We start from the raw sequence: 13,172 nt of genomic DNA, 5'->3' as shown, positions 1-13,172 counted from the left end.
CCCCCCATCATCTCCTCAGACAGGGTAAGGCACATTGCACAAGACCCTCCCTACTATATCTAGGCTGAGCAAGGTATCCCTCCAAAGAGAATGGGTTCCAGATACTCAGTACAAGCAGTAGGGATAAATCCTGGTGCCACTGCCCCAGTCATACAGCTGTCGTTTATATTTCAAGGGCCTAGTTTGGTCTTATGCTGGATCCTTCCCTGTCTGGCAGAGTTGATGAGCTCCCTTTAGCTCAGGTAAACTGTTTCTGTGGATATCCCCCATCATGGTGTCAACCTCTTCACTCATATTCTCCCTCCTCCCACTCTTCAATTGGACTTTGGGAGCTCAGCCCATTGCTTCACTGTGGGTCTCTCCCTCTGTTTATATCAGTTTCTGGATGAAGGTTCTATGGTGACATTTTAGATATTCATCAATCTGACTACAGAGCAAGGCCAGTTTGGGCATCCTGTCCACTATTGCTTAGGGTCTTAGCTGGGGTTATCCTTGTGGATTCCTGGGAATTTCACTAGTGTCAAGTTTCTTGCAAGCACCATAATGACTCCCGAAATCAAAATATCTCTTTACTTGCTCTCATTTCTGCCCTACCCCATCTCGAATATCCTGTTCTCTCAAGTTCTCCTCCCCTCCCGTTCTGTCCACTCTGAAACACAAGCTGCAACTGAATATAAAGGACCAAGAGGTGAGTGATCACCCACACAACCCGCCACCCCACTCCCTAGGCCCTCAGTACTGGAGCGAAATCCTGGGTCCCTCCCACACCTGCCTCAGCTTCTCTAGTCAGTCAACAGGTAAGTTTTCTGCAGGTAGGTTGCTCCAACAGCGCTACACCATTGATTGGACACTCTAACCTACAAGTCTCACTCTGCTCCCACACCCTTCTATCCCCCACCACCTCACAGGAACTCTAGAACACAGGCTGCGACTGCACAGAAAGGACCAAGAGAACAAATGAAGAGTGTAGACAAAGAGAGTGGACCAAGAGAACAGGTCAAGAGAGACTTCAGCAGCTCCCTGATGTAGTCGGGTCATCTGTCTATGTGTTACTTTCATTGGTTAATAAAGAGACTGCCTTGGCCTTTTAATATGGCAGAAAATTAGGAGAGCAGAGTAGACAGAACAGAATGCTGGGAAGAAGGCAATGAGACAGATGCTGTGCCTCTCCTCTCTGAGACGGATGCCCGTTATACTCATCCTGGTAAGCCACAGTCAAGTGGCAATACAGATTATTAGAAATGTGTTGAATCAATATATAAGAGCTAGCCAATAAGAGGGTAAAACTAGTGTTTCAGGCAGTGTTTAAAAGAATATAGTTTCCATGTTATTATTTCCTGGCTAAGTTAGCCGTTCCGGAGCCGGGCAGGGTAAAAAGCAGGCCTGCTCGCCTCTTTACTACAGCTCCCCAAGACAGACAGTGACAGGACAGAGCAGACCAAGAACAGCTCCCAAAAGCACAGACAGCAACTGCAAGATTTGGACCCAGAAGCAAAGACACTGCTGGCACCAATTGGAGGAAAATATGGGTAAGTGCCAAGACAAGAATTTATCTAACAACCTAAAAAGCAACATGGTAACATCAGAACTCAGAGTGGTCATACAACAGAAAGACTTGAACATCCTAACCCAGATGAAGCAGCAGAAATTGACTTAAACATAGTATTAGGAGGATGATGAATACCTGTAAACAGGAAATAAAAAATTCCCTTAAAGAAATGGAGGAAAAGACAAACAAAAAATTTGGAAGAAAGCAATAAATCTCTTTAAGAAACCCAAGAAAAAACAATCAAACATTTGAAACAGTTCAAATGGTTCAAGACTTGAAAACTGAAATAAAGGCAATAAAGAAAACACAAACCGAAGGAATTCTGGAAATGGAAAATCTGGGTAAACGAATGGGAACTACATATGCAAACACAACCAACAGAATACGAGAGATGGACGAGAGAATTTCAGGTGTTGAAGATACTATAGAGGAGATAGATTCTTCGGTCAAAGAAAATGGTAAGTTAACAAATTCTTAACACAAAACATCCATGAAATCTGGAACATCATGAAAAGACCAAACCTAAGAATAATAGAGATAGAAGAAGGAGCAGAACTCTAGCTCAAAGCACAGAAAATATAGTCAACAAACTCATAGAAGAAAATATTCCCAGCCTAAAGAAGGCTGATCCTATGAAAATACAAGAAGCTTACAGAACACCAAATAGACTGGACAGAAAAAAACGTTCCTTCACCATGTAATAATCAAAATGCAAAACATACAGACTAGTTTCTAGATTTTTAAAAGGCTGAAATTTTTTATTTTTCAACTTTTTTTTGAGTTCATATATGAGTCCTATTTTACATAATTTCCAACTCCTCTGTCTACACCCATAATTCCTCCCATGTTTCCCCTTAGTCTTTCTTGAATTCATGATCTCTTCTTTAATTATTATTGTTAGAAACACACATATTTGTATATATCCAAATGAGTACATTTAGTGTTGCTCTTATGAACATGTATTCAGGGCTGACAACTAGAGTTTGGATAACCTATCAGTATCCTTGTCCCTGGAGAAAAGTGATTATCTCTCTCAGAAGCCATTGATTGCCTACAGCTCTTCATCTGGGGTTTTGGCCTTTGTGAAATTTCTCCCACCCATACTCATGTATACGCAGGTGACATCATTATTCCAGTCTTGTTTAAGCAAATGATAAGATTTCATCTTGAAGCAAGCCTTTTGCTCTTCCAGATGTTGTAATCTGTCTACTCCCTCTTCTATTGTTTTCTTGAGCCTTAATACAATGGTTGCATTTGTTGGGGATGAGCCCTGCACAGTCATTTATATAATCTCTGCATTGTGACAGTTGTGGATCTCTGTAGTAGTCTCTATCTGCTTCTATCATGTTGTTTGCTAAGGGTCTTTTCTCATTGATAATGGCTGCTGACAGATCAGGCTGCTGGCTCCCAAAGGAGAAGGTAATGGTGACTATGACAATTTCTTGAAGACAATAACAAATTATCCCTTAGGCCTTCATTCCTCCATTCATGAAAGAGTTCTATGAAGCATGTGATGCAGTTTGATATTATAACACAAATCAATTCTTTCACACCCTCACACTATTTCATCAATTAAGTTTATATAATTTGTGATTTCAACAATGGACCGATTTCACTTTGCAAAAACCATTTTATTGGTTTATCCATGAGAAGCAAGTGCTCATCATTAAAATTTTAAGAAGACCATTCAGCAGTTCAGTCACAGGCTACACTCCAGTCTTAGTTCTCTTGTAACTTCCACTGAATTTGCTGCTTGTTCTGCCATGGCAATCGTAATTCCACCAACCTCCACCTCCACCCTCATGAAGGAAGGAATGAACTTCCTAATTCTTGCTAATAATGATATTGTGACATCCTCTCATGAATCACAAATATTGTTAATGACATTGTGAATTGTAAATCTTTTCTGACGTGTTTAAATTTGCTTTTCCCAGATCAGAGGATTTACTAACAATGGCACGCCATAGGCTTTTGAGAAGTATTTTTAAAGTATAAGACTTGAAAGTCAAAATCACTCCTTGATTCATGGGCTACAGAATAAAAGTTATATTAGCAAGCATGAAAACAACATTTATCTTATACATTTCCATCAGAGTTGTTGGGCAAGTAGGTGCACTGACAATAAGCAGTGATATTATAAATGTATTTTTCCCTCAGAAGTAGTTCTCAGTGGCCTTATAATTTCCATCAAATATTGTAAACAGATGTTCTGTCATTCAGTCTCTGTTCTTGCATTTATAGAGAAAGATGGATTTACCATAAATTTCCTTTTCCTCTACCTTATTTTCCTCCCAACGTTTTCACCAAAGTCATATTACTGTAAAAATCTCTGCGTTTTGATACACTTCTTGTTAATGTCATGTATGCCTGTCCCATAACAAAGAGTCAGTCTATTCTTGGAAGCACTGTAGTCAGGTATTAACTTTATAAAAAAATGAATTTTCTTATTTTGATATATAATAAAATTATATCATCCTCTTTTCCCTTTCCTCCCACAAAGCCTTCCCACAGCCCCTCCCCCATTGAACTCTTTCAAATTCATGGCAGGTGTTAACTTTTATTCTCTAGTTCTGAAAATCCTCAATGGAATCTTCTTTCAGCAGAAGGCTGTTTCTTTTAGGTTGCAAATGTGCTTAGCACAGAGATCAATGGAAATTACCTAGATATCCTGGCAACTGGCTCCTGCATCAGTACCTTCCTGCACCATCTTGTACACTTATGTCATGACGATGACTTTTTTCTCTGAGATTCATGAACCATCTTGTACTAGCTTCAAACATCTTTCACAGTTTCCTCTTTCCACTCAGCCTTTGTAGAACTCAAGACATCTCTTACCTAGATCCTAATGTGGCTTTTCCTTAGGGGGATATTTTAACTGATTTGGGCTTCTGTTCATATCCTAAAACTTTATCAATATGAGCAATAAGGCAATTTTACTCTCTTTGTTCTTAACTGGGGCAACCCTCTAAATTTCCTTCAAGATTTTTTTTTCTGAGTTCATAGAAAGCCTGTGGTGGATAATCATTGCTGTCAAGATGACTCCCCTGAGAAGGTCCCTCCGATGCAGATTATCTGCCTCAGATCATCCTGTGTACATCTCTGCGGGGTGTTTTCTTGATTAATAATTGAGTAATTGATGGGGAAGATCCAGAAGACTGTAGACACTGCTATTCCTGGGGGGAGGTATGGGCTGTCTAAGAAAGATAAATGTATATGAGCCTTGGAGCAAACCCTTAAATAACATTCCTCCATGGTCTCTGCTTCAGTGCATGCCTCCAGGTCCTCGCCTTCAGTCTCTGCCTGCTTTTTTTCAGTCTCATTGATGGGTCATGACCTGACAGTTGTAAGAGGAAATCAACCCTTTATTCTCCAAATTTCTTTTGGTTATAGCATTTATCACAGTAACAGAAAACAGATTAGTTCATAGTCTGAGTTATAAAAGTCCTAGTATCAAAAAAAAAAAAAAAAGAAATAAGGATTTCCTTCACATAACTAATGGAATAGTAAGTGAGACTGAGTATTAAGCTTTGGTACTCTTTCCATAATAAACTTGCCTATTCTTTGCTTTTGATTGAAAGTGAGAGGTATGGTGGTGTTACCATCATTTGAACCTTTAAATGCCATTGGCCTGGGTTCAATATCATCATATCTCAAGAAATAAGGAGACCAGAGGAGATTGAGAGAACTATAATGACTGAAAATTTGTAGAATAATCAGAATTTATAGACCATCCATTGACTAAGATTTTCATTTTATGTGAGCACAATTCATAGTTCCTGAAAGCAATTATAATTCTAACAGCAAAGATCAATGATTACAGATTACAGTAACATATTGATAAGAATGATAAAATTTGAAATAGTCTGATAATTTGCAAGTGTGGCAGAAATGTAATATGAGTGCATGTTACTAAAAATTGCCCTACTAATTCAGAGTTGCCACAAATTTTCAATGTGTTAAAAATAGCAATACAATAATTGATGTACAATAAATCAAAACATGATAGATACACAAAGGCAATGTATATTTGTAAGAATAAAAGTCTAGCCAGGTAGTGGTGACACACACATTCAATCCTAGCACTTGGGGGGCAGAAGCAGGTGGATTTCTGAGACTTCGAAACCAACCTGATCTACAAGAGCTAGTTCTAGGACAGGCTCCAAAGCTACACAGAGAAAAACTCTGCCTCGAACAAAAAAAATAAAATAAAATAAAATAAAATTCCATTGTTAGTAACAGAAACAGTAGTAGATACACTGCCTGCCAGATAAGAGAAGCAAGTGTACTTTGACTCCTTGCTTGCTCTCAGTCTGGAAGATCATAAGGCTAGAAAGCTCTGGGCATAGAAATATTTCCATGCATTTCAGTACCTAAAATGAAAGATCAAGAGTAATGAACAAGTAACATGAATGAATAAATAGTTAAGGTTATATGTTCAGGAATTATACACCTGAGGCTCAGAATCTCAGATTTTACTGTCTACTATTGTGTGACTTTGTATAAGTTAACACATATAAAAATATAGCCCAAATGGATTAAATGCTTACATTCAAGACCTGTACACAATAAAATGATTAAAACTAAATGTAGAGGAGAATTTTCATGACATTGATCTAGGTAACTTTTTCTATACCTTCATAGCATAAGCGACAATAGCAAAAAATAAAAAGTATGTATATACTGAGCAGAAAAGTTACCACAGATTAATGAATACAGTGAAACTACAGTTGTAGAACAGATGAAAATACTAGCAAAGCAAATATCAGTTAAATAGTTAGTGTCAAAAACATGTAATTAGCTCATACATATTTTAGCAAGAAAACAAGGCACTTAAAGTGGGCAAAAGGTCCATAAATGGAGGCAAAGGAAATGCTCTGGATCATCAGTCACCATGGAAATACGAATAGCAAGCATAGTAGAATATTACTTGGCAAAAGGAAAGGATCTAAATTTATAGTTACATAATGAATTCTGAGAAGCTAATGTACAACATGACCTTGTGGTTAGCTTTGTATTGTATACTTGGAAAGGGACTAGATCTTAACTATTCTCACCATTCAAAAGACTCCTCTATTAGATGATGGATATTTTTGCTATCTTGATAATCTTTTCAGATTAACATTTTTTTCAGTGGATACCTTAAATACCCATAACGTTATCTATACACATATTTTTGACAATGGGATATGTGGCTAAGAAGTAATATATTCGTAATGATGATGCCACAATTCTAACACTAACATGTAGTCACTTATGCAGCTGTGAATTTATGGCTTTAGAAAGGATGGCTTAAATTTCAGTGAAAGTAAATTATTGTCTCAGTAGCCTTTAAGCACATCTGCCCTGGGTAACCCAGCCAGTAATCTCTATAAAATCCAAATAGCTGCATAAGCTCTCTTAGTAACAAGGCACTCTAGGCTTTGTAGCTCGTCAAAGTCATTTTCTGACAGCTGTACGCCCACTTCCACATCTGTTCATGGAATTGTTTACAAGTAAATTTGAAGGGAGACCACTGACAGTTTATAAGCTGGTACTTAACTACACTTTCTATAAAACTGTTGTAGTCTCAGACTTTGATATAAAATAGCTTCTAATATTTTCTGTTTGAGTAGAGATCACAATGTTCAGATGTCAGAGAAGAGTTATAGCTGGCCATAGCATTTCTACAGAGCTAGTTTGAAGTTCTGGTCTGGTTCTCAACGAGATTCACTTCATTTGTGACTGAAATGTACTGAGAATGTATGCTTGACTTTGAAGAAAGGTAATAAATAATGCTGCACAAATATTGCTGAAATAGATTATAGGGAAAATTACAGATATTTAGGAGAACAAGAGGAAGACAGTCTAAGACTATAAATTGAACAGATATTTGTTGGGTGATATGGAAAGATGACTTTTTAAAGCAATGAATGAATATGATATATGGAATAAAATCTTTGGTAGCATGATTTTAGTATTACTTTATCTCAAAGTGTGTTATTTTGAATCATTTTTGTCGTGGAAATGGTAACTACAAGGAGTTATACATTATTTGGTTCATGTGACAGATGGAATCATAGCTTAGAATTTGGCATCTAGGTCCAGAAAGATGGCTTAAAATGTATACATACTAGCTGCATAAGTCTTATTGAGTTCATTCTCAGTCCCTGAAACCTACATTAAGGAAGGAAAGAATGACCTGCACAAATGTGTGTTCACACACCCACTGATGATGTGGGATCATCCAAGGAATGTTTCATAAAACCTACAGTAACTTACTTTCTCTTTCATCTATGTAGCTGAAATTTATGCTGTGCTCTATGAAATATATTGGTGAGAAAATTATAGTAAAAGACACGTAGTTCCTTCTTCTGCGAAGTTTATTTTCTAGACAATAAAATATTTACAAAGAGTAGATATGTAAAGCAAGTTAGACTATTGCAAATTGCTGATTAGAAACATAAAACATGGCTAAAGAGATGGCTCAGAGGTTAAGAGCAATGACTGCTGATGCAGAAGGTCTGGGTTCAAGTGTTAGTACCTACATGGCAACTCACAACCATCACTGAGTACAGATTCAGGGGATCTATACCCTCTTCTTGCCTCTCCTGGCACAAGGCATTCATGTGAACCACATAAATACAAGCAAGCAAAACACCTATACACAAAACAAATAATTTTAATAGAACATAAATAAAATTAAAAGAAACAGGGGGAAAGTTTTTATATAAGTGACATTGACCAAGGACCCGACTGATGGATACATATGGGTTCCCTTTAGACCAAGACCAGAAGGGAATATTGTTGGGGAATATTATTTTCAGGTGTGTGACTTTTTTTTTTACACTACATTTGTTTAATTCTGTGAAGCTGTATTACGATGCCTGTCTAAAACACCTGATGGTCCTAAAAAAGAGTTGAATTGTCAATAGTGAGGAAGGAGCAAGGATAGGTGGGCCTGATAGGCAGAGTGTATTACAGAAGAAGAAATTTGGCAGGAGGGAGAGGAAGGAGCAAGAGAACAAGGAGAGGATAGGATCAGGGGCCAGTCACCCAGCTACACCACAGCAAGCCACAGACAAAGAAATAAGAAAGGTATGCAGAAATAGAGAAAGATAAAAGGTCAGAGGCAAGAGATAGTCAGAATAATTTAAGAAAAGCTGGCAAGAAACAAGCTGAGCTGAGGCTGGGCATTAATAATTAAAAATAAACCTTTGTGTGTGATTTATTTGGTAGCTGGGTGGCAAGCCCCCGCCCCCCCCAAAAAAAAACAAAAAGAGTAAAACATCACACAATAGAATATTGTGTAGTTGTGAATAAAAAATGAGATTATTTATAAGGTGGATTTTATATAAGAATTCAGTGATGTAATGTAATGGGTGAGTTTCATTTAACTTTAGAAAACTGAGCACTAGGTACAAGGCAATTTTGAACAGAGACCTCTGCATAACATGTCATTAATGGGTTACATTTATCTCAAAGCATATTCAAATGAAGAAAAGTTGAAAAATTTTAAGGTGGGACATATAAAAATTGCATGGGACTACATTTCCTTGTACAACCAATGGCTGCAACCCCTTTTACTGTCTTATCTGTACTTTACAAATTTTACCCATTTAAAGGCATTTTAAAGTTGTAATTCACATATAGTAATTGCACATATTTGTGAGCAAAAGAGTGCTGCATTTATGTATGTATACACTGTATAATGCATAGATCAGAATAATTGTTATAGCCATCACCTTAAACATTTATTATTACTTTATCTTGGGAACTTAAAAGTCCTCTGTAAATGCCATTTTGGAAAGTACTAAAATTATATTTCAACTATAAACATCTTACTGTTCTATAGACCATTATAAGATATTCTTCCAAATATGCACCTGCCTTTCCAGTACACTACTACTTTTAAACTTAGGTTCCAAGTTCATATTATTCTGTCTTCTAATCTAAATCTCAGTGATCATCTTAGACTCCTCTATTCTTTTTACTTTTGTGTGATTCATGTGATTTTTGTGAAAATGCTGGGCTAGACCCCCAAACCACTACACTAGTCAATTCTTTAACACCACCCTATACCTACAGTTCATAAATTTCTTTTTCTTTTACTAAAAAAAACATGAATCTCCCTTACTTGTTCATTGTCTTATATCTTCGTTACCACTTGCTATAGTCCAGAATATTCCCATCATTTGAATGACCTGTGGCAGCAACCTCTTTGACCTCCTCCAATTCATCACCACATTGTCAACTATTAATCTTCCAATAACAAAAATCTGATCAGGACTTGATAAGAGCCTGTAACATATAGGAACAAGCTCTGTGTTCACATATAAAAATCTCCTCATTGGCCCTCATAGGTTCTCATGTATTGATACTCCCACAGATTTGCCATATTCCCTTACTTACAAAACATGCAATGATATTTGAGGATATTTTACTTAGTAAGAGAAGAAATGTAAATTTAATTTTATGATAATTCTCATGCTATGTCCGGCTACACTCAGTCAAAGCATCTGTGGCTAGAAGGAATAGGATGAAGGATTTCATTCACATAATCAAAGTGAAGATGCATTTTTTGTTGTAGTTTTTCCCAAGTCTATTTTATCCCTGTAGGATCTTTACACAGGTGACTATCAGGTGTATAAATAAAGCCATAAAGGATCACAAATTCATTTTTTGTTTCACAGTTTATTCCTTAGTGTTTCTTAGGTACCTCCATAGTGGCTTAGCTTTCAACCATACCCAAATGATACCTCCAGTCAAAGATGCTGATATACTGTTACAAAGGCAAACTATGGAGAGGGAAACCTTTATAAACATTAAACCTGTACTTATAAACCTTTTTCAACATAAACCCTCACTTGCTGACTGCATAATCAAAGAGCAGTACAGTTTGTCCCTTCCCAATCTCTTTAGCCTCTCCTACAACTCTTCTCATTTTAAAGCAAACTAGAACCGATGTGTGAAGTCTCCCTCACTTTCGCAACTCAATGCCTTTATTCATCTTATTGCCAGGGTCTAGAATGTACTTTTGCCTATTTCAGAGGTAAAATCCTCTTCTTGTTTGTACCACATATGGTGTTTTGCAGAAAATGACCCCTCTCTCCCTGCATCTCTCTCTCGCTGGACATGTGGATCAGAGTGTAGTTCTCAGCTACTGCCTCAGCTCCATGTGTGCTGCCATGCTCCCCGCCATGATGATAATGCACTAAGCCATCGAAATAGTGAGCAAGCCCTCAATGAAAAGCTTTCTATTACAAGAGTTGTCTTGATCATTGTGTCTTTTCACAGAAGTATACAGGATAATGAATGTATCATTGACTATGTAAAACTTAAGAGTTAAAATATTCTAAGTATGTGATTTTAATATGTATAGTACTTATGTTTCTGGTATGAATTTTTTAAAGGCTGAGAGTAATATAAAATTATTTTATTTTTATTTTACTGTGTGTGCGCGCATATGCATACACATTTAGGCATGCTTGGACACACACATGCATGACATATGTATGCTTGCAGAAGCCAGAAGAATGTATTGGATCCCCAAAACTTTCAGTTACATATGGTTGTGAGCCCCATGACATAGGTGCTTGGAGCCTAATCTAGGCCATTTTAAAGAACAGAAAGTGGTCTTAAACACTAAACCATCTCTGATCTGAGAGACTGAGAATTTTTTAAGCACAATCATATTGTATTTAACATAAAGTTAATTGGTAGTTTTAGAGTATAAAATGAGTGTTGAGTATACATATTTTGTTTTGACACCATAGAAAAGTTTTAATTACCTGGTAGAACATAGGAGGGGAAACGCTCTTATGTGTGCAGGTGGATTTCCGATATGCCTGCATATAGACACTCTATGTAGAGACAACCTACCGAGGTATTACATGATGTCAAACTGTTCCTATGAAACCACATGCAGAACTGCATACATTGTTTTGGCTTTGAGGATCTCCACAGGACTTGAACACACACACACACACACACACACAATGTATATGATTTTAGGGCTGACTAATTGGTATTGGATAACCAGTTAAGGAGCTCATCCGAGGTGAAGACTAATTTTCTTCCTCCCAGCATTCCTCAGTCCTCTGTAGTTCTTTATCTAGGGCTAGGCCCTGTGGGGTTTCCTCCTTACATCTTGGCGACTGTATTGGTCTTGTCCTTGTTCAGATCTGCCTGACAATTTTCATGAAGACTGCATGGTGTCATATGGCTAAGAATGTGTCGCACCCATGACAATTAGGAATAAGTACATCTAATTACATGCCATTTGAACATGAAGCAGAAACACTGTAACCTGGGCTAAGGAAGACACCACAGGAGAAGCATACGTGACCACCTGGGGAAATTTGTAGCCGTGACTAGGGAGTGACAGGGCACCTGGGCACACCTTCTCATTACACAGTCAGCACTAGGGGCCCGAGGCCTCCTCCAGTGTGCAGTCATGGTGTCACTGATTAGTGTAGCCTTGTAGATGTGCGTCGAGTAGAATCTCATGGTCATTGCCTGACAGGGAGATGCTTCAGAGAATTCCCTGAAGGAAAGCAGCTCAGGAATGGAAACAAAGAAAATATCTAATCAAATTACCTACTCCTACTGGGATTATTAAACGTTTTATTAGTTCTCTGAAAATTTCATACATTTTGATCATATTCATCCTCCCCCAACTCTTTCTGTATCCACCCAACTTTGTGTACCCACTTTTTATAACTCATCCAGACCAATTTGTACTGCTCATGTATGTATATATGTATGTATGTACATACACACACACACACACACACACAGACACACACCCTGATGTTCCAAAGAAACAGTTTCCTTGTGGTCATGCACAACCTCTGGCTCTTGGACTTTTTTTTGCTCTCTCTCCAAAAATGATATCTGAGCCTTGGGAGGAAGGCATGGGGCATATATGTTCTATTTGTGGATGAGAATTCTTTGAATTCTTATTTTCTCTGCCTATTATCCACTTGTAGTTCTCTGTGTTGATCACCATCTACCGAAAATAGAACTTTCTCTAATGAGGGCCGAAAATTCACTAATCTATGGATAGAACTATAAGTCACTAGGAGTCAGTTTAATATTATTCTGATTTAGCAGTGTTAACAGTCATATGTTCTCCCTAAGACATGATCTATCTGGGCACAGGTTCTTGGCCTTAATAATGGTACAGCTATGGGATTCAAAGTGTCATCTGATCTATATCTAACTGGCAAGTACTGGTTACTACAACTAGGGAAGGACAAAGTCTTTATTAGTAGAGGTTAAAATTCTGCAGATTCCTGCTGTTTTTTTAAGTACTTCAATTATTTCCTACACTAAACCTTTTCCTTTTCCCCAATCACTGTAGAGATGGTTTTTGAAGAGGAGAGGAAAACACAGAAGATATATGAGACTGTGAGCACCCAGAGGTTCTCCTCCAGCTTCCCATAACCTCTTTCTCTGAAGATTATGGGGAGACCTAGAGTGCCACTCTCACCAGGTGTCAGATGCTCATGAGATTTGGCTGCTGCCAAAACCCCGCTAATACATGCTGATTTCCTCAGTGCTTCTGTTTGCAATAAAGAAGTGAATGCCCACTGTATTTGTCTCGTGTGTCTTCTGAGATTGTTAAGGTACATGTCCAAGTTAT

This window comes from Alexandromys fortis, unplaced genomic scaffold (assembly GCF_014885135.2).
Source record: "Alexandromys fortis isolate MF-2015 unplaced genomic scaffold, M_Fortis_MF-2015_v1.1 scaffold_189, whole genome shotgun sequence".
Lineage (NCBI taxonomy): Eukaryota > Metazoa > Chordata > Mammalia > Rodentia > Cricetidae > Alexandromys > Alexandromys fortis.
This window is presented reverse-complemented; position numbering follows the sequence as displayed.